At 44.4% G+C, this 27,570-nt stretch overlaps 1 protein-coding gene, 2 non-coding genes and 1 pseudogene across 5 annotated transcripts in view; 2 read left to right on the top strand and 2 right to left on the bottom strand.

Annotated features, from left to right (window-relative positions):
• The window catches only part of LOC117981392 (myomegalin-like), a 46,510-nt gene extending 31,065 nt beyond the window's left edge, over positions 1-15,445 (bottom strand). The window contains exon 1 of one of the 3 annotated variants that reach the window (XM_063606121.1): positions 15,332-15,445. The gene's annotated coding sequence lies outside the window, so the exon portion shown is untranslated. Of the gene's footprint in view, positions 1-3,367; positions 5,197-15,331 lie in introns of those variants that run through there. The other 2 variants (XM_063606116.1, XM_063606118.1) reach the window with 2 other exon arrangements.
• LOC134730726 (uncharacterized) lies at positions 14,206-16,010 on the bottom strand (annotated as a pseudogene).
• A 196-nt stretch (positions 16,011-16,206) lies between these two features.
• On the top strand, positions 16,207-16,280 carry TRNAN-GUU (transfer RNA asparagine (anticodon GUU)). Its single transcript has one exon. It is a non-coding gene; the product is annotated as a tRNA-Asn (tRNA).
• Positions 16,281-26,128: 9,848 nt separating this feature from the next.
• LOC129395138 (U1 spliceosomal RNA) lies at positions 26,129-26,293 on the top strand. Its single transcript, XR_008622635.2, has one exon. It is a non-coding gene; the product is annotated as a U1 spliceosomal RNA (small nuclear RNA).
• The last annotated feature ends 1,277 nt before the right edge of the window (positions 26,294-27,570 follow it).

The following is a 27,570-nucleotide window of genomic DNA, read 5'->3' as shown; positions in this document are numbered from 1 at the left end:
GATTCTCCAAGACTCCAAGGTTCTCTTTGGAAGATGTAACTAACAAAAAAGACACACAGAGCAAAGGCTTACAGTGGAGATTTGCATCAGGCAACACCACAAAATTACGGCTTCGCATTAAAAGAACTGACTTGAAAAAGCCTTATTTTGAAGTAGGCTCTGTACAACTGGATAACAAACCTCTGTAGGAAAAACATCAGAAATTCACCCAGTTTCTTGTCTCTGGTGCTATATCCAACGTGAGCCTGTGGAAAGTTCTTGCCTGGCTTCTTGATATCTTCTCTTTGCCTTCCCGCCGCTTGGGGCCTTCCAAACCCTTTCCCCCCAACCTTGACAAAAACATCAGTACTTTCCCCAAAAAGGCCTTCAGAACCCAGGGACCCCGGTTCGGAAAGCTGGACTCTTGGCACTATACCTGGGATACTCCCGGAGACCTGGGTGATAATTGAGCTGCTTTCCTCATATACCTATTTCAAATTCCTGGAAAACTCCAAAGATCAGATCTTGCTTTTTAACTTCCTATGCCTTACAGAGACCAAAACAAGAGCAAAGAAATGGACATTGCACTCCAAGATGTTTTCCCTTCACCATGCCCTGGTTGGCCACCCAAGGAGGCCAGTTCAGGGAAAAACAGTTCCATTCGATTCCATTCGACTTTAGTTAGATGCTAGGATATTACTCCTTTAGCTAATATAAAGCATTGTTTTGCTGTTTGCCTTTGTCTGATACCCATGTTTTCACTCTCGTTCTTTTGTTTCCAATAAGCCTGGTACAGATTTGCACCACTCTTTTTGTTGTTATTGTTGTTTGTTTTCTTTTCTTTTTAAATGTTTTATTTCCAGTTTTACTTTAAATTTAGGGGTACATGTGCAGGATGTGCAGGTTTGTTCCAATAGGTAAATGTGTGTCATGGTGGTTTGCTGCACGGATCATCCCATCACCCAGGTACTAAGCCCACCATCCATTAGCTCCTCTTTCTGATGCTCTCCCTCTTCCCAGCCCCACCTTCTGGCAGGCTCCAGTGTGTGCTGTCCCCACCCCCATCCTATCTGTCCGCATGTTCTCATCATTCAGCTCCCGCTTATAAGTGAGAACATGTGGTATTTGGTTTTCTGATCCTGCATTAGTTTGCTAAGGATAATAAGCACTGCTTTTAATATTTAACCCTTTTCTGTCCATTAAACTGTTAGAGCCAGCATTTCCTTTTCTATCCAATCTGAGAGATTTAGATTCATTACAATTAGCAGTAATTAGTGTTATGTTGGAGATGATGGGCATAGTCTCATTCCCAGCATCTCATTGTATGATTTCTCTGTTTTTGCTTTGTTTTTTAAAGTCTCTTCCTGCCTTTCTTATCTAGACTGGTCTGTCTGGGTGAACTTTCTGTTTTCAAAATTCCATGTCCTTAGCACAGGGCACATTATGGTGGCTGCTCTGAGCAAGGCCCTTACTGTCTCTCCTTTTCTCTGTTTATCGCATTCCCATTCCCTTGTCCACTTCCAGAAACTCGTTCTGAGATGTTTAGTATATGCTCTTTTATCCCACACTTTCTCTGCGTATTTCAATAAGGGGATGTCTTTGGAAAACATACATTGTTCTTGAACAATGTGTTAACCATAAAATGTGAGTTGGTTCCCCAAACCCTTTCCAGCCTCTTTACTCCATTCTGTGTACTAGCTTCTCAATTTTTCTATTCTAACAGTAAAGTTTATGTAAAAATGGGTGAGGGGAAAGAGTCAAGCCAATTTAAAATGAACAAAACACTTGAACAGTGTTTGTTCACAAAGGAGGATTTCTTCATGTCCAAATGTCAAAAGAAAGAATTATCAGCATCGTCACTCATTCAGAAAACACAAATTTAAAATGCCATGATACACCATTACACGCCCATCAGAATGGGCAACATTTAAGAGACAGGGAAAACCACTAGCTTATAAGAGTGCAGAGCAAATGTATCCCTTGTTGCTGGCAAGAGAATATGATAGTGCAACCATTCTAAAAGAGTGTCTGATAGTTTCTAATAAAGTTAAAAATATGCCTGCTCCATGACCTGGCCATTCCATTACCAGATTTATACTCAAGAGAAATGAAGGCACAGGTCCATAAAAAGGCCCATAAACACCTTATTCACAATAGCCAAAAGTAGAAATATTCCAATCTTCCATCAATGGTATGGTATTCATCAATAACATCAAAAAGTTGAGATACATGCCATAAAATGAATGTATCTCAAAACCATTGTTGCATGCAAAAAAGAAACAGAATCAGTATATTCCTTTACGTGAATTTCAAGAAGAAGCAAAAGTAAACCATGGAGATAGAAATCAGAATGGTGATTGCCTAAGTGGGGATGGGGTGAGGACTGACTGGAAAGGGGCTCTGATGACTTTTTGGGCTGGTGAAAATGTCCTGTAACTTGATCTGGGTGATGGTTTCTTACGTCAAAATGCACTGGGCTGTGCACTTCAGATTGGAACACTTTGGTCTGTGTGGATTATACTTCAGTCATTTACTGATAGCAAAAATACATAAACAAATAAATAGATAAAAACAAATAAAAATTGGGTGTTGGGGAATGACATTAAGTTTAGATTTTATTGTATTCTTTAGGCTTTACTTAAAATTCCCAGTTGGAGTGCAAACTATCCTCATGTCCTCTCGCTTGTTTCTGATTCGGCCTTAAAAGGCCCCACGGATGTTTGAAATATCTGAACCAGAAAAACGGTTATGGCCACATCGTGGTAATAGTGGAGGATTCCAATAAGGCTGACTGAGAGGGAGCACCTCACCTTTTGGGTGCTGCACTTGCTCAGAGAGGGGGCAAAAGCCCAGCCTTTCAAGATGACTGGACCCCAGCATGCAAGGTAGGGGTTCCTTCTATTCTCACCACTGCACAGAGCTCCGAAGGCACTGGTAAGTTGTAACCTCTCTAGTCGCAGGTAAAGAGCACAGCCTAGGCAGAGGTTGGAGTCTAAAGGAAAGGAGGAGTGCCACGCCCCAGGAGGGACACTGCCATGACTGGGATTCCACCCTTGGCCGCGATGCAGAGTACTAACCAATATACCATCACAGGAAGCCGCCTGCTTTCTTCTTTAAACTTAATATAGGGCTGCTTCGGCCTAAGGGTCCCCATGATTTTCCTTCTTTCTTGGTGTCTCTCCATTTTTCCTGCCTTTCTCCCCACTCTGCTACAGTAGAAAAGATGATTTTTGTCTCTCAGGGATCCGGTCCTTACCGCTGAACAAAGCTACTGGGAAGTTTCCTCGCCAGGGTCGCCGCCTCTACCGACTTCCTTGCTCTCCCCCTTGCAGTTACCCGTTGGACCCACCCAGTGCCCCGCTCCCGCCCTAGTGCCCCAGGCACCCACCCAAAAACAGCGCAGCTGAGCCCCCGCAGCTCCATCGCGCAGAAGGTTTACTGGAGGCCTCAGCCCGTTGTCTGCCCCACGGGATGCCAGGAAATCAATCGGAATAAACGCTTTTTAAAAAGAATTTACCGCCGGGCGCGGTGGCTCACGCCTGTAATCCCAGCACTTTGGGAGGCCGAGGCAGGCGGATCACGAGGTCAGGAGATCGAGACCATCCTGGCCAACACGGTGAAACCCCGTATCTACTAAAAAAAAAAAAAAGAAAGAAAGAAAGAAAGAAAGAAAGAAAGAAAGAAAGAAAGAAAGAAAGAAAGAAAGAAAGAGAAAAAAAATTAGCCGGGAGTTGTGGCGGGCGCCTGTAGTCCCACCTACTGGGGAGGCTGAGCCAGGAAATGGCGTGAACCCCGGAGGCGGAGCTTGCAGTGGGCCGAGTTCGCGCCACTGCACTCCAGCCTGGGCGACAGAGCGAGACCCTGTATCAAAAAAAAAAAAAAAAAAAAAAAAGAACTTACTTTCCCTTCGCGACCAGCCTGGGCAACACGGTGAAATCCCGTCTCTACAAAAAATACAAAAATTAGCCCATCGTGTGGCGCACGCCTGTAGTCCCAGCTCCTTGGGGCGCTGAGGCAAGAAAATCGCTCGGCCCCAGGAGGTCGAGGCTGCAGTGAGCCGTGTTTGCATCACTGCACTCCAGCCTGGGCTACCAAGTGAGACCCTGTCTCACAAACAGAACAAAACAAAACTTCCCCATGGAAAAACAGTTCATGATTTCTATTTTCAGAGCTCTTCAAAAGACTAAAAACTGAATGCGACGATGGATTAATTCAAGTCCTAGTCGTGCGCTCTGGTGAGTGCCATACCCTGTTTCCCGCGAGGGCACCCACGAGCGACCCTCACCATCATCCCTACCCTGGTGGAGCCCCCGTGCGGGACACAGGATCCGAAGATGGCAGCGGAAGCTCCGCAGCGGCCCCGAAAGCGACTGGGCAGGGTGGGCACAGGCTCCCTCAGTGGGTGAAGGCGGCGCAAAGAACGCGAAGATGCATCCCAGGAGCCCACCGGGCGTTCAGCTTCCCCTGAGCCTGGAGGCGGCGGCTCGGGTCGCGGACGGGGGCGTTTCCTCGGGCTTCTGAAGCAGGCGAGGGGCAGCGCGGGCGAAGGCCATTCGGCTGTCCTTCGTGCTCTAGAATATCCCAACGCGCAGGTGTCCAACACTACAATTCACCGCTCTAATCTCTCCGGTTTTCCAAGGACTTGGAACTTGCACAGTCGTCCTGCCAGGAGGGCCCCTGAAGATTGAGGGGATGGGGAGTTTGCTGAGTGCACCCTTCCTATAGCGCCCAGAAGAAGGCACGGAACGTGTACCTGTAGCGCAATTCGTTAGAGCATTCTGCTGTTAATAGAAAGGTTGGTAGTTCCAGCCGGGGCCCTGGGGCTTTATTTTAACCTATTTCTGTTGATGGGACAACCAACTCCTGATTGATCACAAGACACACATGTCCCCACTTCCTATCCACCTTAAGTCTGAGGCTTGGCAAGGGCCACCGCGCGTTATACCTATCAAACTCAGGAATCCCATAGACCTTAGAAAGGATCTCACCTGTGGTGTGATAAAAATCTTCCTTGCTCCCATGACTTGGGTCAGTTAGTGGACATTTTGTGCTTCAAGTTTTTCATGTTTAATAATAGGAGGCCTATTACAGTAGTATCCTATCCCCAGGATGTGCCTGGGTTTACTGATTGCTCTATCAATAATGTGGCCAGTGGAATCAGTCATCCTCATGGTGATCCTCGCCAGTGTTTGTGAGAACAGCATTTCTTCTTGAGTTTGTGCATGATTTATTTAACCCTTTTCAAAATGTTTTTGAAGTGAGGTGCGTTTCATAGTTTTAGGATTACAAATGATGCTGCAATCACCATCATTCTTGTACACATATCTTCGGTCACTTGTGCAGATATTTCTATAGTGTGGACAACAGGATGTGCTAATTTTACATTATAGAATTTATTTAATGTTTCCAATTTGAGTACATTCTGCAAATTTATCTTTCGTGGGAGCGGTACCAAATCGTATTCCAATTTGTTTCTCAGTTCTGTTAATGTCCCCTTTGTCATTTACTTGCCGGCACAACAAACTTTCTACACATGGATGTATGATATTCCAGCCTTGGTCACCCAGGATGGCATGCAGTAGTGCAAACATGGCTCACTGCAGCCTCAACCTCCTGGGGCCGAGCGATTTTCTTGCCTCAGCGCCCCAAGGAGCTGGGACTACAGGCATGCGCCACACGATGGGCTAATTTTTGTATTTTTTGTAGAGACGGGATTTCGCCGTGTTGCCCAGGCTGGTCGTGAGGGGAGAGGCACCCTCCCGGCTTAACTGAGGGGTTGTACAACAGAAGGACATGGTGGACATCGCACACAGAAACTCTGTGACATAGGATGAACTGCTAAACTTCTAAGATATTTTAAAGTCCTCCAACATCCGTGATTGTTTTCTGTGATGACCAAGTCACACTGGTCCAGAGAAGATGGGCCACAGCGACCTCTTGGAAAGCTTTCTGTCAAGTCCCTTACACAAGGGGAGCAAAATCACAAAGGTCCCAGGCAAGTTTTTTCTTCTCCCCTTTCCTCTTTTCCTCATAAATCTTGGTTTTTCTTTTATTTGCCAAAACCAATCTAATGCCCTTTCTCCCTCCTATACAATGGTAAATTAGCATGCAGATAGCTGTCCCTGTATTATTATTTGATAGATTTTTTCAGGGGCTATGTCCATAACAATTAGCACATCTGAGAAACATCACTGGAGCCAACAGAACCCTCCACCCAACAGGCATCTTGTGTAGACCTGAACCCTCAGAGCTATTAGCTCCTGTTTCCTTGCTTCTTTTAATGAATATCATGAATAGAAATTGAGCTCTTTGGCTTTTAATCACTAAGTATGGCTATAGTACATGTCTCTGTCTCCCTCTATGTCTTCTCTCTCTCTCACACTGTTTCTTTCTCGTTTTTGCATTATTATTTTCTGTCATCAGTGGCACCAATGTGGGTTTCTGGTTTTGATGTTATGGAGTGAACTTCTGGGGACAATCTCTGTTAGGTGGTGGTTGACAAGGATCCATTCCCTGATTGGCAGTACATGACAGCTAATCTAGTCTGTGAGTCTTTCTTGATTGTCCATTATCCTAAAGATTCTGGTCTTTCCTGACATTTGAGACTGCAGCAATGAGAAGGTTTTCATATCTTGTCTATCTGATGTTTGGTAAAAGTCTTAGGGACACATTAGTTGTCAGTATCTGCAAGAATGGCATCTCTGTAATAAGGATGATCTTAATACACAACATGCCACACCCCATTTCATAGGAACTCTTGGCTCCAGGAAAGTGCTATACCTAAATGGATCTTAGCACAGGAAAGAAACTAAATTCCTAGCATGTGAGGGGAACCTTTCTTTGATTGGCATATTCAAGTTTTTCACAGCTGAAAAGTATCAAATTAATCTCCTCTAAGGATTGTGTAAATTACAGCACAGGAAGGAGAAAAAAGACAATTATAACATCCCAAACAGGCAACTGAGTCAGCAACATGAGCACTTCTGATAATTATACGAATCAAGACCTCATAATTTCCTGGAATTTAAGCAAGTCCAGCCCTTAGTAAAAATGGATGAAAAGCAATGACCTGTAAAAGTTGTCAGGATGAAAAATGGAGTCACGTATGCCAAATCCTAACAAAATTCAATCAGGAGATCATAAAGGAGGGGTGCTCACACACACATGCCTGTGATAAAAACTATTACAAGAACTCTCTGAAAACCACAACTTTGCACAAAGGCCACCACAACCTTACCCAAAGAATCTCTCTGCAAGGACATCTGCCCAGCAACTGCCTATTCATCCTTGGACTGATGCCACCCTTGTGATTATTCCTTGTGGCCAAGGATAATTGTTTCAAAACAACTATGTAACCTTCCTCATTTTCGCTGTTAAAGGTTCCCCTTCTCAGCCTGCCTGGTTGTGCCTTTGGGTCCTCATACGATAGTGCGCATATCCTGGATTGAAATCCTCTGTTTATTCCCAAACATTCACTTCTTTGGAGAACCACTCTCTCGGTTGTTCTTTTAGGTTGGCAACTTCGTACTCTGGAAAACAGAATAACCTGCTAGACTCAAAAGTGTATCACAGAATTACTGAGATTTTTGGCAGAGGGGCCCTCCAGGTATCCAAGGGTGCTTAATGATTCCTTTTGTTTCCCTCACTGATAAGCATCCTTGATAGACACCACTGCCTCTGTTTCCACTTTAAATGATATTACTTATGACATTTAGATGCTTTAGAATGCCCAGTATTTTAATGGATTTTTTTCATGTATAAATACACAGTATTTTCTCAGGAAACAAAGTAGAATACTTTGTCTTCCTCTGGAGGGTATAGACAAATTGAGTATCTGATCAATATAAAGGAGGTACTGCCCCAATTGTCTTATTATTACTATATGATTATTATTAATTTTCAGAGACGGGGTCTCTATTCCTCACCCAGGCTGGAGTGCAGTGGCATGATCTAGCTCACTGCTGCCTTGAACCCCTGGACTCAAGTGCTCCTCCTGCCCCAGCCTCCTGAGTAGCTGGGACTGCAGGCACATGCCACCATGCCTGCCTAGTGTTTTTATTTTTCATAGTTACGGGGTCTCACTGTGTTGCCCAGGCTAGCCCAATTAGCTTAAGAACACTAATAACCATGTGTTTAAATTTACAATAAGAAAACTAAGACTTTTTATGAAAAAAACCCCACTTTTTCTATGTATGCTTTAAATGTGATGTTTCTCTGAGGGAAAAAATCCTGCTGCTGAGTTTCCCAAGAGGAAAAACAAGCTGCAGGTCAGCCGAGACAGAGATGGGGTTGAGGTGATCTGTGCCTCTGGTGCCTGCCAGGGGCAGAGGGGAATTAATCTTCAGAGACAGAGAACACGACTCAGTCCTTTCATAATTTTTCACACAGAGACCCATCATTCAGTCATAGTATTCTAGGCATATAAAGAAGCAGAGGCAAGAGAAAACAAACTCAAAACAGGAAACAGTAGGTTTTTCACAGATGATGGAGACATCGAGGTTATAAGACAGTAACATTCAAATGATATGATTTAGATGTTCAGAAGAATGGAGAGACGGTAAAAATTTTCACCAGAAAATAATAACCTATTTTGAAATAAAATGGAAATTATACAAATAAAATACGGTAATGGTAGAAATAACATAGAGATGTAATAAATACTTATAATTGGAAAGAAAATCTATTAAAGTTAGAAATAAAATGCAATAGTTATTATTTTAAAAAGTCAATAGATTGGTGTAATGGCAGTTTGGATCCATGCGAAGATGGATTACCAGCCTGAAGATAAGTAAGCGGAGACTTTCCAGACAAGTGGAGAGAGAGCTAGCAGGAAGGAAAACTAAGAAACAAGTGTGTGTATATATATACATATATATATATATATGTATATATATATGAGTTATGTCATAAATGCTTAAAATAAATTGTCACTAATGTCCTGGAAGCTGGAGGAGACAGAAAATGGGACAGAAGCAATACTGAAAAGAAATAGTTCTTACCTATGGACAATTAAGAGAAACAAACCCAACGAGGCATCAAGCCACATGTGCAAGAAGAGCTATGAACTCCAAGCAGCATAAGGACAAACAAACCACACCTAGGCATGTCATCAGGACACTGCTGAACGCGGAAGGCACATGGGAAAACCAGAGCAGCCCCCAGAGGGGGAAATTCCTATTGTGTCCAAAGGTCAGGTGCTAAATTCACAGCAGTGAAAAAGTAAGACATCATAGAGTTCTAAAATACTATCATTTTCAACTGACTGCTGGCTCCTAACCCAAGACTACAGATCTTTCAAGTGAAGGTGAAGTGCAGACCTTTCTGGAGAAGCAGCACATGCTAACTAAGGGAAATGCAAAAATGTGAAATATCCCCGGGGAATGTGGAAAGGGAACGAAGGAATGCAGGGCGATGTGTAGGTTTAATGTGTGGCTCAGTCAAATAGTACGTTTTACTAATCCAATGATCATAATGATGTCCATGTGACTTAAAATATATGGTACCTTAAAATTAATGAGAGTAACTTGAGAATCACAAGGAGGGTAAATGGAATTAAGATGTTCCAGACTTCTAGCATTGTGTAGGAAGAGTAAAAAGGTCTAATTTACTCCAAACTTTATTATACAGATTTTACAGTATGTATAAAAGTAAAAAATATATCTCAGGGTTAAACCAATACTAAAACAAATATTCATTTTGGGATTTCGGCAGTTTAAAAATAATTAACATTATTTTTATATTAAAAATGTAAATGTAAAAAGTGTACCGTGAAGCTTAATAAATGTATAGACCCTTGTAAGTATCAACTAGACCAAGCCACATAGAACATTTCCATCAACCCAGGAAGTTTTCCATCAAAGTACGTCAAAGAGGGAGCCACTGTTGAGTCCTGATGCTTATTTTTATAGGCATCTTTTGCTAAGTATAGTGTTTGGAGGGTTTTACCCATGTTACTGTGTTTTTTCATACTTTTCCTACTTTTTTTTTTTTTTGCTTGTTTTTGTTTGCTGTGCATGAGGTCATTTTATGACTATATAACAGTAGGTATTAAATTCTTCTGTTAATGAAGACTGTGCTGTACCCAGTTTTTCCTTAGTATAAAAATAAGGTTGCTATGAGCATTTTTTGTAGAAGCCTTATTGGATGTATGTGTTCATTTTTCATGGGTAATGAATGAAAGTAAATTTGCTTCCTTATAGGGTAGGCTTAACTCTGCAAGAAACTGCCAAATATTAGAAAAGGTGTTGTGCTCAATTGCAGTCCAACAAACACCGCACAGCAATATCGTACACGCTCTGAATGAGGAAGGAGAGGCAGCAACTTTCAAAATCAGGTTTTCTGTGTTTCCTTCCATTTTCTCGCAAGCCTTTAATGACATTTTTGAAGGTGGCTATGGGGACATCAAGTGTCATCACCAGCCTATTCAAGTCTTGCCACAGAGCCATGGAGATATACCCCAGGGAAGCCCAGCCAAGTGTCAGGCTTATAAACACCAGGCAGGAATAGATACCTACGAAATGAAAAGGGTCAGGTGATCCCTCCCTCTCCTCCCATGTCTGTGCCTCTCTTTGCAGCTGCCTTGTCCCTAAAAATCATCGCTCCACTTATTTTGTCAAAGATAAAGCCAGACATTAGTTAAAGCAGAGAAAACAGATTTTATTCAGTAACTACTGATAGTAGAGAACGGGGCTGAGCTGTGTTCCCATTTGTACAGAGGTGATGGCATTATAGGGGGAGAGGGAGGTAGGGGAGAGGGCAGGGGGCAGGGCACAAGTGAAACATTGTGAATGTCTGCCTCATCAGGCCAGCTGTGTCTGCTAGCTGACAATATTAGAAGATAGGATTCTAACCTCCCACAGAGACTGGAAGACAGAGGCTCAGTCCTTCCTGAGAACTACAGCTCAAAGGAATGGCTTTCGGATCCTAGGGAAAGACACACTGGAGTCCCTAGGAGATACAAACACATCTCAAAGGGATGGAGGAAGGATTCCCTTCTTAGTAAGTGCTATACAAAAGGGAGATCCTGAACCTACCATCATCAGCAGGTATTGGCTGGAACTAAAGTAAGTTCCTCTGGCAGCCTTGAGCTTTCTGGGGTAAGCATTGTCATGGGAGCCTACAGTCACCCTCCAGACAAAGCCTTATGTCCCAGAAGCCATGATAGATCTCTTAGCCCAGAGATTTAAACTGAGTCATTGTGTGCTGAGTTTGGTGTTTCTCACTTTCCATCCCCCCATTCCATGGCTTAGATTTTAGTCCACTCTGTCAGATGTACAAGGCCACGGGCCATTTTCAGTGGCTTTCAGGCAGCCCAGGCATATCTATTGAGACCTGAATGAAAATTTAAAAAAACAAAAAAACCCCATGAGATTGAGAGTGGGCCCCACAATAGGTATCCATTACCCATATTCAAGGAGATGGACATTAATATTTCTAGGCTTTATCAAAATGGAAAGTGGCTTATGGAGTCAGGATGAAATTCAAACTTACATTAGCACTGCATATAGCTTATTGATATATTTTTATATCAAAGGCATGACAAAATGACAATCCACAAGTGCAAAGGTATGTAGGGGTTGGGGAGAGACTCCATAAGGTCAAAATTAACCTCACTCTATTTATTTATTTTTATTTTTAATTTTTTTGAAATGGAGTTTCACTCTTGTTGCCCAGGCTGGAGTGCAATGGCGGGATCTTGGCTCACTGCAATCTCCACCTCCCAGGTTCACATGATTCTCCTGCCTCAGCCTCCCGAGTAGCTGGGATTACAGGCATGCGCAACCACGGCCGACTAATTTTTTGTGTTTTTAGTAGAAATGGGGTTTCACAATGTTAGCCAGGCTGGTCTCAAACTCCTGAGCTCAGGTGATCTGCCCGCCTCGGCCTCCGAAAGTGCTAGGATTACAGGGGTGAGCCACCGTGCCCGGGCAACCTTACTTTCAATGAAACTGTTACATGTTGCTTCTGTAAGAGAAAGGAAGACAATGTTGGGCTGGAATACATTAATTGTCATGGGATAAACAGGCAGGACATGATGCTACATTTGTTAGTCACTTTTATTGAGAGTATTTGTGAAGATGAATTTTTCTGTCAGTTTGAACGGGCCATGGGGTGCCCAGATATTTGGTTAAACATTATTTCTCACTGTGTCTCTGAGAGTGTTTCTGGATGAGATTGACATTTGAATCGGTAAACTGAGTAAAGCAGATTGCCCTCCCCAGTGTGAGTGGGCCTCATCCAACCCACAGAAGGCTTGAATAGAATGAAAGGCTAAGAAAGAAGTCTCTGCTCCACTGTCTTTGAGCTGGGACATCAGTCTTCTGCCTTGGGCCTTGGACTTGATAGAGAACTATATTCCACTCTCCTGGGTCTAGAGCTTACTCAGTGTAGACCTTGGACTTCTCTGCTTCCATAATCACATTAGCCAATGTAAATCTCTCTCTGTGTGTGTGTGTGTGTATGTGTGTGTGTGTGTCTGTGTGTGTATCCTGCTCGTTTTCTTTTTCTGGAGAACTCAGACTAATGTAGTAATATATACCACTTGCCAGTCTTTGTCTCTATGCTTTTAAAAGATATGGAATAAATAAATAAAACCCTGGAGGTTTCTCAAAGAAGAACAGCAAAGGAAATGAATTCTGACAGGTTTTGCACTGAGGACATTCAGGTGTGAGGAAAACATGAAAACCACTATGCTAGGGAAAGCAAATGCTGTTGAGAATGTCTCACAAACACAACTTACACGTCAGTAGGTAGGTTTGACCCTCAGAGTGGGCACATTTTACTCTAAGTGCACTTTCGGTGAAACTTAAGATGAATCTAGGACTCTCACGATGGATGTATTTCTCTCTGTGTGTATACATATATCTATAGAGAGAGAGTGTGTGTATATATTATATATATATAATATATATACACAGAGAGAATGTGTATATATATATTTTATATATATATATATATATATACACACACACACATATATATATACACACACAGAGAGAGAGAGAGAGAGAGAGTCTTACTATCTTATCCAGGCTGGTCTCCAACTCTGGGCCTCAATCAATCATCCCGCCTCCCCCTCTCAAAGTGCTCAGATTACAGGCGTGAGCCACCTCATCCAGCCCATTTTCATATTTTTAATTTAGTTCAACCATTGTGGAAGAGACTGTGGCGATTTCTCAAGGATCTAGAATCAGAAATACCATTTGACCCAGCAATCCCATCACTGGGTATATACCCAAAAGATTATAAATCATTGTACTATAGAGACACATGCACACGTATGTTTATTGCAGCACTATTCACAGTAGCAAAGACGTGGAACCAACCCAAATGCCCATCAATGATAGACTGGATAAAGAAAATGTGGCACATATACAGCATGGAATACTCTGCAGCCATAAAAAAGAAGGAGTTCATGTCCTTCACAGGGACATAGATGAAGCTGGAAACCATCATTCTCAGCAAACTAACACAGGAACAGAAAACCAAACACCGCATGTTCTCACTCATAAGTGGAAGTTGAAAAATGAGAACACATGGACACATGGAGGGGAACATCACACACTGGGGCCTATAGGGGGGTGTGGGGCAAAGGGAGGGATAGCATTTGGAGGAATACCTAATGTAGATGATGGGTTGATGGGTGCAGCAAACCACCATGGCACATGTATACCTATGTAACAAACCTGGACGTTCTGCACATGTATCTCAGAACTTAAAGTATAACAAATTTTTTTAAATTTAAGTACACATTCCAAAAATTATATAACAAGTACAGGAAGCCTCCTTTATGCCAGTTTTACAAAAACAGAAAAGATGATATATCAATGACAAGGCATCAAAGTGGCAACATAATAAAGTAGTGAGAGAGAGAAAAAAAGTTATTTTGGAATTCTATGCCACAATGAAAAATCTCTAAAAAATGTGACTGAAATAAGGACATTTAAAGACATACACATGCGCAGTGGCTCACACATGTATCCCAGCACTTTGGGAAGCCGAGGCGGGCAGATCACTTGAGGTCGGGGAGTTGGAGACCAGCCTGGCCAACATGGCAAAACTTCGTCTCTACTAAAAATACAAAAATTAGCCAGGTGAGGTGGCACATGCCTGTAATCCCAGCTACTCAGGAGGCTGAGGCATGAGAATCACTTTTACCCAGGAGGTGGAGGTTGCAGTGAGCCCAGATCATGCCACTGTACTCCAGCCTGGGTGACAGAGTGAGACTCCATCTTAAAAAAATACAAATAAAAATAAAGACATACAAATAAATGAAAGCATTCACCGACCCGCACTACAAGAAATGTTGAAGGAGTCCTCCAGGCCTAAGGATAAGGATACCAGACAGAAATCTGAACCTACACCAATAAATGGAGACGACTGGAAATCACTATGTATGTACTTAGATGTTGGGGTTTATAACATGTCTAAAATCAAATGACATGGCAACACTAGCATAAAGGCCAGAAGGGAAGGTATAATGTCACTTGAGGGCAGACTGATAAAGATGTATTCTAGAAACCTTAAAGCTATCACTGACATAACAAAAGAAAGAATTATAGCTAATAAGCCAAAAAAGGAAAGAAAATGGAATGATATAAAAAACCATGTAATCACTATGCTGGAGCAGCTGCTCTCCAGGCCTCTATCCTATAGAAATACACCAGTGGCCAATGAGAAGTGCCCAAGAATGGTGACTGCAGCATTGTTTGTAATCATAAAGTAATAGAACCAACGTAATTTCTTTCTTTCTTTCTTTCTTTCTTTTTTTTTTTTTTTGAGACAGAGTCTCCCTTTGTCGCCCAGGCTGGAGTGCAGTGGCGCGATCTCTGCTCACTGCAAGCTCTGCCTCCCAGGTTCACGCCATTCTCCTGCCTCAGCCTCCCGAGTAGCTCGGACTACGGGCGCCCGCCACTACGCCCGGCTAATTTTTTGTATTTTTCAGTAGAGACGGGGTTTCACTGTGTTAGCCAGGATAGTCTCGATCTCCTGACCTCGTGATCCGCCCGCCTCGGCCTTCCAGAGTGCTGGAATTACAGGCGTGAGCCACCGCGCTCGGCCAAACCAACGTAATTGCAAAGATACATGAAAAGGTTTTATTTATTAAACAAACACAACAATTTAACAAACAAACAATGGAAGCAAGTCCTTATGCCAAAAGGAACACAGAGGGTCATGATGATGCTACTCCTCCAAGGATGTCAGGGTTCCCAGACGCCTAGTTTTCGGTCTAATCTTTCTGGAAGATCTTATTCTTGGGGAGCTACAGATTCTCACGTTTGGGGCTCTTTCAGGTTCTATCTCCGTTTTCCCCTCAATTCCTCCCCATTCTGCTACAGTAAAAAATTCTCACCTCCGGAAGATCCCGCCTCTGCCTCCGCACGAGCCTTTCAGGTCTAGATGTCTGGTCCACCGCTCTCCGGCTTCTTTCCCCGCTTTTGCTTTTCCCTTCCCCCGCTCCCGCCCTCCAGCCCCACGACCCGACCACTGTCCAGCTGAGCCCCCGCGGCTCCACTGCGCAGAAGGTGCACTGGAAGCCCTGCCCGTTGCCCGCCCCGCGGGGTGCCGAGAAATCAATCTGAATAAACGTTTCGTAAAAAGAACTTCCCCCATGGAAAAATCTCTCATGATTTCCATTCTCAAGGCTCTTCAAAGGACTAAAAGATAAAGGCGACGACGGATTCATTCAACAAGTCCTAGTCGTGCGCCCTAGTGAGTGCCAGACCATGCTCCCCGCGAGGGGATCCACGAGCGACCCTCACCACGATCCCTGCCCTGGTGGAGTCCCCTTGCCGAACACAGGATCCGAAGAAGGCAGCGGAAGCTCCGCAGCGCCCCGAATGCGACTGGGCAGGGAGGGCACAGGCTCCCTCACTGGGTGAAGGCTGTGCAAAGAACGGGAAGAGCCATCCCGGGAGCCCGCCAGGCGTTCAGCTTCCCTTGAGCCCCCTGGCTGCTCGAACCCCGGTCGCAGACCGGGGCGTTTCCGGGGGCTTCTGAAGCAGGCGAGGGGCAGGGCGGGCGAAGGCCATTCGGCTGTCCTTCTGGCTCCAGAATCTCCTAACGCGCAGGTGTCCAACGTGACCAGCGCGATTCACCGCTCTAATCGCTCCGGTTTTCCAAGGCCTTGCTCAGTCATCCTGCCGGACGAGCCCTGAGGCTGGAAGGCACAGGGGAAATTTGTTGAAGGCGCCCTTCCCATAGCGCACAGTAAAAGTGGTAGTTCTTGTCTCTGTGGCGCAATCGGTTAGCGCGTTCGGCTGTTAACTGAAAGGTTGGTGGTTCGAGCCCACCCGGGGACGCTTGCTCTAGCTTCTAAAGCGTTCGTGTATTATCGATCACTAGAGAATCTTCCCTTTTTCTTCCCATAGTCCCAAGTCCTATAGGTTCCAGGCCAGCCAGGGATGCTTACTGCAGGGAAGGTTTTATCTTCTCAGGATTCTAGGCACAGTTAACAGAGATCCCTGTCAAGGGCCATTCCCCACACTCCCCACACCCTCGCCTCACAGATCCAATTCAGACAGAGAATCTCCTGAAATGTCATGCTGTCTTGTGCCTGTGTACAAGAAACAGAGACCAAACGAGTCACTTCTGGTGCCTACAAAATCCTCATGCTGCCCCTTATAGGCTTGGATGGGTTATATGCCAACCTTAATTTTTTCATTGTTAATAGGAGGCCTAGAGAGATATCCTATCCCCAGGATGGGCCTGGATTTACTGGTTGCTCTATCAATAATATGGATAGAAAGTGGGCCGGGCGCGGTGGCTCACGCCTGTAATCCCAGCACTTTGGGAGGCCGAGGCGGGCGGATCACGAGGTCAGGAGATCGAGACCATCCTGGCTAACACGGTGAAACCCCGTCTCTACTAAAAATACAAAAAATTAGCCGGGCGTGGTGGCGGGCGCCTGTAGTCCCAGCTACTCGGGAGGCTGAGGCAGGAGAATGGCGTGAACCCGGGAGGCGGAGCTTGCAGTGAGCCGAGATCGCGCCACTGCACTCCAGCCTGGGCGACAGAGCGAGACTCCGTCTCAAAAAAAAAAAAAAAAAAAAAGAAAGTGGAATCATTCATCATCATAATAATCCTCTTCATCATTTTTGAAAACAGCATTTTTTATCAGTCAGTTTGTGCATGATTTATTTAACCGTTTTCAAAATGTGTTTGAAATAAGGTTGGCTTCATGGTTTTAGGATTTCAGAGAATCCTGAAATCGTCATTCTTGTACACATATCTTTGGCCACTGATAGTTGTATAGTAGCATAGAGAACTGGATGTGCCACTGCTAAATTACAGGCTTTTTAATTTTTATTTTTAGTTTTTGTGACAGGGTCTCATTCTGTCTCTAAGGCTGGAGTGCAGTGGCCTGATTGCGTCTCACTGTAGCCTCAACTTCTCAGGCTCAAGCGATCCTCCCATCTCTCAGCCTTCCAAGTAGCTGAGACTGCAGAAGTGGGCCATCATGCCCTGCTAATTTTTATTTGTTTTGTAGAGAAGGGGTTTCACCATGTTGCACAGGCTGGTCTCCGAACTCCTGGGCTCAAGCAGCTCCGCGGCCTTGCAAAGTGCCAGGATTTACAGGCATGAGCAACTGCAACGGGTCTTATGTAATGCCTCTAAATTCAGCACTTTTAGCAAATTTATCTTCTGCGGGAGAGGTATCAAATCATATTCCAATTTATTTCTCAACTCTAATACTGTCCCTTTCTTCATTTACTTGCTGGCACAACAAACTTTCTCCCCCTTCCCCCACTTTTTTTAGACTAGGTCTCACTCTGTCACCCAGGATGGAGGGCAGTGGCGTGATCTCAGCTCACTGCAGCCTCCACCCCCTGGGCTCTAGTTATCCTCCCACCTCAGCCTCCAGAGTAGCTGGATCTGCAGACATGCACCACCACATTCAGCTATTTTTTTTTTTTGTAGAGATAGGGCGTTGCTATGTTGCCCAGGTTGGTCTCCAACTCCTGGGCTCAAGAGATCTATGTGCCTCAGCCTCCCACAGTGCTGGGATTTCAGGCGTGAGCCACTGTGCTAGCCATGTGCCCATGATATTCTAATAAGGGGACAGGTGCCTTCCTGGCTTAACTAAGGGGATGATACAACAGAAGGACATGGTGGACATGACACATAGATATTCTGCTGCATAGGATGGACAGCTAAACTTCTAAGACATTTTATTTTATTTTATTTTTTGAGACAAGGTCTTTCTCTGTTGCCCAGGCTGCAGTGCAGTGGCACAATCATAGTTCACTGTAGCCTGAACCTCCTGGGCTCCAGTGATCCTCCCACCTTAGCCTTCCAAGTAGCTGGGACTACAGGTATGCACCATCATACTTGGCTATTAAGAAAAATAATAATTCTGTAGAGATGTGGTCTCACTAAATTGCCCAGGCTGGTCTCCAACTGCTGAGCTCAAGTGATCCTCCTGCTTTGGCCTCCCAAAGAGCTGTGCTGAGATTACAGGCATGAGCCACCATGGTTGGCCCTGTTTCTTTTTAAAATTTAATTAATTTATTTTGAGTCAATATTTTATTTTCTCTGGAAAGATAAAGGGAACAAGTTTTTTCCAGAAACACGCATATGGTATGGGCCCAGTGATACCCTGATCCACCCCTTAGGCTTCAATTACCCATTTTAAAGTAGTTCATAAGCTGACTCGTTGGAATTCAGACAAAATGATAGCATGGGGAAAGCAGTGTATTGAAAATCATCGCCTGCCATTGCGCAAAAGGTTTATTCTTGCTGTACTGTCTGTTCTGTCCCAAACATAATCCTGGAAAACCCCTTCATGTGTCACAGGGACATTGTATCTTTAGGACCTTTTGAGACATGGCAGTTAGACTTTATCCAGCTGTCTCCATCTCAGGGTCACAGATACTTTCTGGTGCTAATTTATACGCGCTGTCGCTGGAGTGAAACATTTCTGTGCCAATGAGCCACAGCCCAAGCAGCTGGTAGACTGTGATTAGAGAAAATCATTCCTCATGGGGAGTGCCATCTGATCTCCATAGCAAATGAGGAACACACCTTATCAGTCAGATAGTTGGATCCATTTGTAACGTTTGGCCTATGTCCCAACATTTCCATTGTGCCTATCACCCCTAATCCTCTGGACTAGTGCAACTTAATAATGATAAGATAAAAACTCAAAAGGGAAGTTTTTAACCTTCCCTGGCCAAAGATCCCCCACTGTTTCTGGAAAACTTCCACTCCCTCCCTTTGAAATTAGAACAGGAAGACCCATGCAGTGGTTAGATGAAGGGGCTTATGAACCTGCACTGCACTTCTTAAAGGTAACATTCTCCATTATTTCTAAGGTCTCACAAAACTTCTTATGAAGAGCTCCAAATTAATAAAGGATGCCTTTCATAATGAGCTGATGGGAGATGAAAATATCAAAAACTATGCCTATAAACTGGAGATGTCGCTTACTGGAAACAACATCAAATAAAATACTCCCTCCAAGTCCACTGGAGAGCACCACGTAGGTATTATTAATATTAATTTATTTTTTTGAGATGGGGTCTCACTCTGTTGCCCAGGCCGGAATGCAGTGGCGTAATTATGACTCAATGTAGCCTTTATCTCCTGGGGTCAAGCCATCTTCCTGCCTCAGTCTCCCAAATAGCTGGGACCAGAGGTGTGGGCCACTGCACCTGGCTCACATCAGGTATTATTGCCTAATCTCTGTGGCAGTAAATATAAGGGCATTGACACACAGATTCATGTTTCTCATATCTAAAAGGCAACCCTACCAGAGTGGACATCTGTCAGTGGAGGTTTTCACTTAAAGGTGACCTGCCATCTTCCTGACGAAGATGGCAAGTAGCTGACATCTGTTGTAGCCCACTTCCACCCAAGATACTGGCCTGTATAACCAGCTATTCACAATTCCAGTGCTCACTGCACCTGGAAGAGTTAGTCTCTTTTTCTCTTGACTGGAATACATGCACCATCAGGGCTCCTTTAAGTTGTAGGGGTCATATCCTATTGGTTTTGGTAAAATCACCCTATATGTATATTCTCTAAAGATATGACACACTAGTCCTATTGCACGTACATGTATATACATATACATACATACATAGCAAAATGCCTATGATCAGATTTCTGTTTTACTGTCCTTAATTAATTTGATTACATCAGGGAGGGATAATTCTGTGATCAGAATCTCACAAACCATTGCCACTGTGGGAAATGTGACAAGGTGCTGGGTTTGCCACCTTAAACCACCAACCACTTTTGACCATAATGACCCATTGGTACATCCTGTGCCAAATTTCACCTGTATTCCTCCTGATTGCACTCACGATGCAACTCGGGGTTACATCAAGCAAAACCTGTTTATCGAATCTGTCTGAGTCATCCTAACCTTCCTGCCGTACGTCTCAGTTTAACCCATCATAATTGTACTGTCAAAATAACTGCCTGTAATCCCAGCACTTTGGGAGATCGAGGCAGGAGGATCACTTGAGCCCTGGAGTTTGAGACTATCTTCCTGGGCAAAATGGTGAAACAATCTCTACAAAATATACAAAAATATACAGTTGGGTGCATGGTGGCACCCAACTGTAGTCCCAGCTACTCAGGAGTATGAGCTGAGAGGAGACTTGAGCCCAGGAGTTCGAGCCTGCAGTGAATCCAGATGACACCACTGCACTCCAGACTGGGCAAAAGAGTGAGACCCTGTCTCAGAAAGTAAATAAATAAGCTGGGCATGGTGGTGTGTGCCTAACTCCAGCACTTGGGAAGCTGAGGTAGGATGATTCATTGAGCCCTGAAGGTCAAGAGGTCAAGACTGTACTGGGCTGTCATGTTGCCACAGCATTCCAGCCTGGGCAACAGTGAGACCCCGGTTGAAAAAAAACCAAAGATCAGAAAGAAAACCAACAAAAAATTGTTGCCTCACTCTGAAATGACAGTGGTAAACACCATGATGCTATTGGAAAGTTAAGAGAAAAACACTCCCTCCTGCTATCAGGATCCAACCTGCCCTCTTGCTCTAACATGTCTGACCCATGCATGGTTTAAATGCCGAAAGCTGATGTACCCAAATTATACTACACTTACCTGTTGTGCACTAGCATTTATTTGGTCTGTGGAGGAGATCACCATCCATGGCCCTTAAATGTCTAAAGACATGGAATGATGAAGTGCAATGTCTTTTAGGATATTTGGTCATGCCTATATATATATATATAGCTCTGAAGAAACCCAACATTGGATGAGTGGGGAGGCCGAGGCGGGTGGATCACCTGAGGTCAGGGGTGCAAGACCAGCCTGGCCAACACTGTGAAACCCCGTCTCTACTAAAAATACAAAAATTAGCTGGGTATGGTGGTGTTCACATGTATTCCCAGCTACTCAGGAGGCTGAGGTAGGAGAATCACTTGAACCTGCGAGGCAGAGGTTGCAGTGAGCCAAGATCATGCCACTGCACTTCAGCCTGGGAGACAGAGCGAGACTCCATCTCAAAAAAAAAAAAAAGAATTGGATGAGTGTCCTCAAACTTTTCACTAGGCATGCCCACCACTCTATTTTATTAATAGATGGAGGTCCTATTGGGAGAAAACTTGCTAATTACCTGCCTGACCATTAAGAAAGTAGCTCCATACATTTTTGGGGGAGCATGTTTTGCTTTGATGGGATGTTGCTTCCCCTGGTTAGAAATCCTTCTTTAACCTTAGGTAACATTGCTGATAAAAACCGGGCATGGGGGCTCTGGCCTATAATCCCAGTGACTCAGAGGCTGAGGTGGAAGGATCACTTAAACCCAGGAGTTCCAGGCTGCAGTGACCTATGATGGCGACAGTGCACTCCAGCCTGGGCGACAGAGCCACTCCTTCTCTCTGAAAGAAAAATAAAGAGTCCAGGCTTGGGGGCCTATGCTTGTAATTCCAGCACTTTGAGAGGCTCAGGTGGGAGGATTGCTTGAGCTCAGGAATTTGTGACCATCCTGAGCAAGACAGCGAGACCCTGTCTTTCAACAAACAAACAAAACAATCAAACAAACAAAAACAAAATTAGCCAGGCATAGTGGTGCATGTCTGTAGTCCCAGCTACTCGGGAGGCTGAGGTGGGAGGATTGCTTGAGAGAGGGAGGTTGAGGCTGCAGTGAGCTGAGACTGCACCACTGCACTCTAGCCTGGGCAACACAGCAAGACTGTGTCTTAAAAAAAAAAAAAAAGAAGAAAGACAAAAGAAAGAAAGAAATATTGCTGATGAAACTGTAGCCTCTTTCACAGCTCAACAAAAAGCTATTTATTCACTGGCTAAGATTGTACTAGATAATTGCATTACTTTAGATGATATATATTTTCAAAGACAATATTATTCTTATTTAAAAATGGTTAGAACCTGGGCACGGTGGCTCATGCCTATAATCCCAGCACTCTGGGAGGCCCAGGCAGGTGGGTCACCTGAGGTCAGGAGTTCGAGATCAGCCTGGCCAACATGGTGAATCCCCATCTCTACTAAAAATACAAAAATTAGCTGCACACAGTGGCGTGTGCCTGTAGTCCCAGCAACTTGGGAGGCTGTGGCAGGAGAATCACTTGAACCCAGGAGGCAGAGGTTGCAGAGAGCCGAGATTGTGCCACTGCACTCCAGCCTGGGAGACAGAGAGTCTGTCTCAAAAAACAAAACAAAACAAAAACAATGGGTAGATACAGCAGCACTTACAAGAGTTCATAAAAGGAATTGTACATTGTCAACTGACAGTGTGGAGAGAGCAGCCCCCTGCCCACCTGGTTGTGATCTCTGCATAACGCTTGCCCACAACCACCTTCTCCACTTAGTACAACGCAGCCCAGAACACCAAGGGGAGAGCCCCAGCAACAGCAGCCTCCACAGCCCGCTTTAGATGATAGATTTAGCTGAGCAGGGAGGTGGATGTGTGGTGTTTACAACCTCTTGTTGCGTATACAAAAATAAATACTCCCATGACATAGAACCTCATCTAGAAAAAATTAGAAGTCATTTGGCTACAAGAAATCATGAAAGAAGAACTGGGATGTGATGTTTTCCCTGATGTTTTTCGTTGGCTCCCTAATGGAATAGGTTGCCTTACTGTTCTGGCATGCGGATTCTCTTTGTGATTCTCATTCTTGTGTGAATTATATCTGTGCTATTCAAATTATTAATGTTATATATTTCCTGTTTTACTTCTGAGAAAACTGATTTTATGGTATCTGAAGACTAGAGATGATTAAACAAGTGACAGCTGTAGATTTAACTGAAGTCTCTCTCTCTTCTTTTCTTTTCTTTTCTTCTTTTTTTTTCCTACTCTGTGACGTACTTTCAATTGGGCTTTGGGGCGCTCTTAAAAATTCCTCAGTGAGGCAGCTCCTGTCCTCCCCTGCCCTCAGCGTGGGAAAGACTATCCGGGAATGAGTGTTCCTGGCAAAGAGGGACACCTTGGCTGAGCTTTTGATCATCAATGCTTTCAAGAAGAAAGATTTTTAAAAGAATTTTTATCTGAGGAATGTGAGCCACTTCACATGATCAGAGAGACATTAAATCAAGACAGCAACCACTTTCTGCTTCCTTCCTTTTGAGCTATGTATTCATCTGTTGAAACTGCTTGCTATCACCCCAGGTAGCTGTAAATTAATCTAATAATGCCACACCAAACACTGTATCCCACACCCTATAACAAGGGATAGCCAAGCTCTCATCAATGCTATTTCTGAAAACCAATGAGAATTCCTGACAGGCACCTTTCTGTCAGCCCATTGTGCATCCCCCCTTTTGACCTTTAAAAACCTGCTTGTGACAAAGGCCAAAGGGAGCTCAGATCCAAGGTTCTTTTGGTGTGAGTCTTCCAGGCAGCTGTCTTCATGTTGGCTCAAGTAAACTCTAGATTCTATTTTGTGCTTCAGCCTCTTTCTTTTAGGTCAACATGTTCAGCAACAGTAGAATAAATAAATAAATTGGCCTATATTCATACAAAGGAATACACACAGAAACAAATAACCACATGAATAACATGAAAAATTCATAGATGTAAGACTGAGTGAAAGAAGTCAAACCTATGCCTCTGCTTCTGAGACCGACTTTGCAAAAATTATAACTGGGAGAATTATCACAGCGAAAGAGATCTGACCTAACTGCTTCCGTCTTGCTTCCAGCATCCAAGCTGTCCTTGTTCATTCCTGGGCACAGGCCAAAATAACTTTGAGAGGAACTTAGTTTATGGTTTAGCTGTGAAACAAAGATGATAACAGCCCTTTCCCAAAACAAATCCCCTTCCTGCCTGGGGAGTAGACTGCCTTTGCAGGACTAACAAATTAGCCACAAGATTAGAAATGATGGTTTAGTATCATGCAGCCTCCAACTTACGAGATTCTAAACCTCCCTGAACTGTGCCTGGGGATCACATCACTATTGTAAAACCTAAGATCAGTGCGTGAGGTATTTTGTAGCCCTGCACTTGATGCATCAGCTGGCACCACCCAGATGGATAAACCAGCTCATCTGATCTTGTGGCCCCCACCCAGGAACTGACCCAGCTCAAGAGGATACTTTAGCTCCCTTTGAGTTCATCTCCGACCTGACCAATCAGAACTCCCAACTCACTGGCCCCCACCCACCAAATTATCCTTAAAAATTCGGGTCCCAGAATACTCAGGAAGACTGATTTGGGTAATAATAAAACTGGTCTCTCACACAGCTGGCTCTGGGTAAATAACTTTCTTTACTGCAATTCCCCTGTCTTGATAAATTGGTTCTGTCTGGGCAGCAGGCAACATGAACCCATTGGGCAGTTATATTCCCCCAAAACCCACTATACACTTTATGATTCAGTTTATATGAAAGCAAAGGACAGGAAAAACTTGCCTGATAGATTTGGAGTCTGTGGAGTACTGTCAGAGTTTGGTGTTGTATTCTACAGATTAAAAGTAATCTGTTAAGCACCTCAAATAAAGTTTCCCCCAAATATATATATATTTTTTCCAAATTTGGACCACTTTGTTTCTGTCTTTGCAGAACATAAAGTGCTAACATGAGGTAAGTGCTAAGGTCTGGAGAAGGCCGTGGAAGAGATGACAAACTCCAGCATCATGCCCGAGTGTCTAGTGTGCTCTGCTGGGACAGCATATTTGTACATTGCTGTATTTGAAAAAACCCTAAAAGATTCCTGAAATTGGACCACCGTCCTTATAACACTACTAGTGGTAAAACAAGTAAGGATGGCTGGTTTGCAGTCATCTGAGCAGCCTCTCTAGTTTCATAGATATGGTTTCTCTGATATCGAACGGCTTCCAATTTCAAGTAGAATGCTACATCACAAGGATAATGATGTGAAGTGAACCAGTTTCTTGTGTAATCCTCCATGTTTTAGTCTGCGCATTACAAGCCATTATTTGAAGAAGGGTGGACGGGCTCCAGATTTCTGCCAAAGAGGTCCTTGGCAACACAGGCTAAGAACCGGCTTCTGGGCAGTCGTGATGGCTCACGCCTGTAATCTCAGCACTTTGGGAGGCCGAGGTCGGCGGATTACCTAAGGTCAGGAGTTCGAGATCAGCCTGGCCAACATGGTGAAACCCCGTCTCTACTAAAAACACAAAAATTAGCCGGGCTTGGTGGCGTGTGCCTGTAATCCCAGCTATGCGGAAGCCTGAGGCAGGAGAATCGCTTCAACCCGAGAGGCGGAGGTTGCAGGGAGCCGAGATCATGCGACTGCACTCCAGCCTGGGCGACAGAGCGAGACTCGGCGCAAAACAAAAAACAAACAAAAAACTACAACAGAAACACCCGCTTCTTTGGGGAAGACCATGGGCGGGGAAGAGAGGGAAAGAAGGCAGAGGCAGACATCACTGCCCCCGCAGGCTCTGGCACCATATTGGTCGGCTGAGTGGCGGAGGGTGGGGCGGAAAAGCAGACGGGGACGAGGAAGGCGCTGTCGGTGACATCACGGATAGGGCGACTTCTATGTAGATGAGGCAGCGCAGGGGCTGCTGCTTCGCCACTGGCTGTTTCACCACGAAGGAGCTCCCGTGCCGTGGGAGCGGGCTCAGGACCGCTGGTCGGACCTGAGGGTCCCAGCTGTGTGTCAGGGCTAGGAGGGCTCAGGGGTGCGCGGGGCAAGTGACCATGTGTGTAAAGGGTGAGGTATATGGAGCTGTGACAGGGCAGGAGTGTGTGTGAACTCATACTTACCTGGCAGGGGAAATACCATGATCACGAAGGTGGTTTTCCCAGAGCGAGGCTTATCCATTGCACTCCGGGTGTGCTGATCCCTGCGATTTCCCTTAAATGTGGGAAGCTCGACTGCATAATTTGTAGTGGTGGGGGACTGCGTCCGCGCTTTCCCCTGAATTTTTGTAATGAAAAAATAGACTTCTCTGTAAGGGTTACTTTTAAAACTGCAGTTTTGTGGCTTGGGTGGCATGTTAAGTGTTCTCCTTACTGCAGTTTTATGGCTTAGGTGGCATGTTAAGTGTTCTCCTTACAGTCGCAATGATGGGAAACAGAAAGTAACGCGTTATGCTCTCCGCCGCCGTGAGCTCCTTTAACACTAGCTAAGTGGCCGCAGGGCTTTTCTCTTCCCTTTCTACTTGGGGCTGCTTTTTGCAGATCGCTTCATGGTTTCCAGTCTCTTGGGTTCTCACGCTCTGTGAAAACCTTCGTGTTTTTTCATAGCCCCTAGAGTCACCCTTCACACAGCCTCTGCTTCTAACCGCAGCCTCGGCAGGAGTTTGTAGGATTTCTGTGCTAGCGGGGAATGTGTTCTCACCTCCTAGACCCAGGGAGAAACTACGCAGTCGGGTGCTGTTCTTTGGGATGAAAGCAGGGTCCCCGTTCGGTTGTTAACATAACACGCTTGCTTTTTGTAGGGGAAGGGAGGGCTCTCCCGGCGCCCAGGTGCCCTTGCTCATGTTCACCGAGGCCTGCAGGTCAGAACCGCAGTCTCACTTGTCGCCAGAATGTGCTGCGATCTACCCCAACTACCCGAACTACCCAGCAATAAAATAGGACACATTACGGAAACATGAAATAGCGTGGATCATCTCAAAAACATTATGCCGAGTGATGAAAAGAGTGCACCCTGTGTGGCGCCATCAAGGTGAACTTCTACAACAGTTAAAACTAACCTGTATGGTGACAGAAACTACATCATTGACTGCTGGCCTCAGGGGGAGGGCGGAACTGACTGCAAAGGGCACAAGAGGACCTTTTAGAGTAATAGACACGTCATCAAACTTGAAATGGATGCACTGTACCAAAGTCAACTCACACCTTAATCAACCTGATTGTAAAAAGGAATAAGAAAACCACTCCAAATCTTAATGTCTTCTACTTAATTTAGTGTATGTTTATCCTTAGAAGATTCCTTTAGAAAAATATCTCTCTAACTGTAATCGGGAGTTGAGGAATTCCTTCGTTTCTGTTTCTGTCTCTTTGCAGTTAAGTTCATGCACTATTAAATGGAATGTTTGTAAAATAAAAATAGAGTCTAAGCTAAATTTTATAAAAGCATACATATATGCGTCTTTATTATTTTATTATTTTTTCAGGTATAAATATCCTTCTTTATTATTTTTTCTTCCTTTTTCTTTCAGGGACAGTCTAGCTAAAATATACATTCTTCTC

This window comes from Pan paniscus, chromosome 1, assembly GCF_029289425.2.
Source record: "Pan paniscus chromosome 1, NHGRI_mPanPan1-v2.0_pri, whole genome shotgun sequence".
Taxonomy (NCBI): Eukaryota; Metazoa; Chordata; class Mammalia; order Primates; family Hominidae; genus Pan; species Pan paniscus.
Note: the sequence above shows the minus strand (reverse complement) of the source record. Positions and strands in the feature narration are given on the sequence as shown.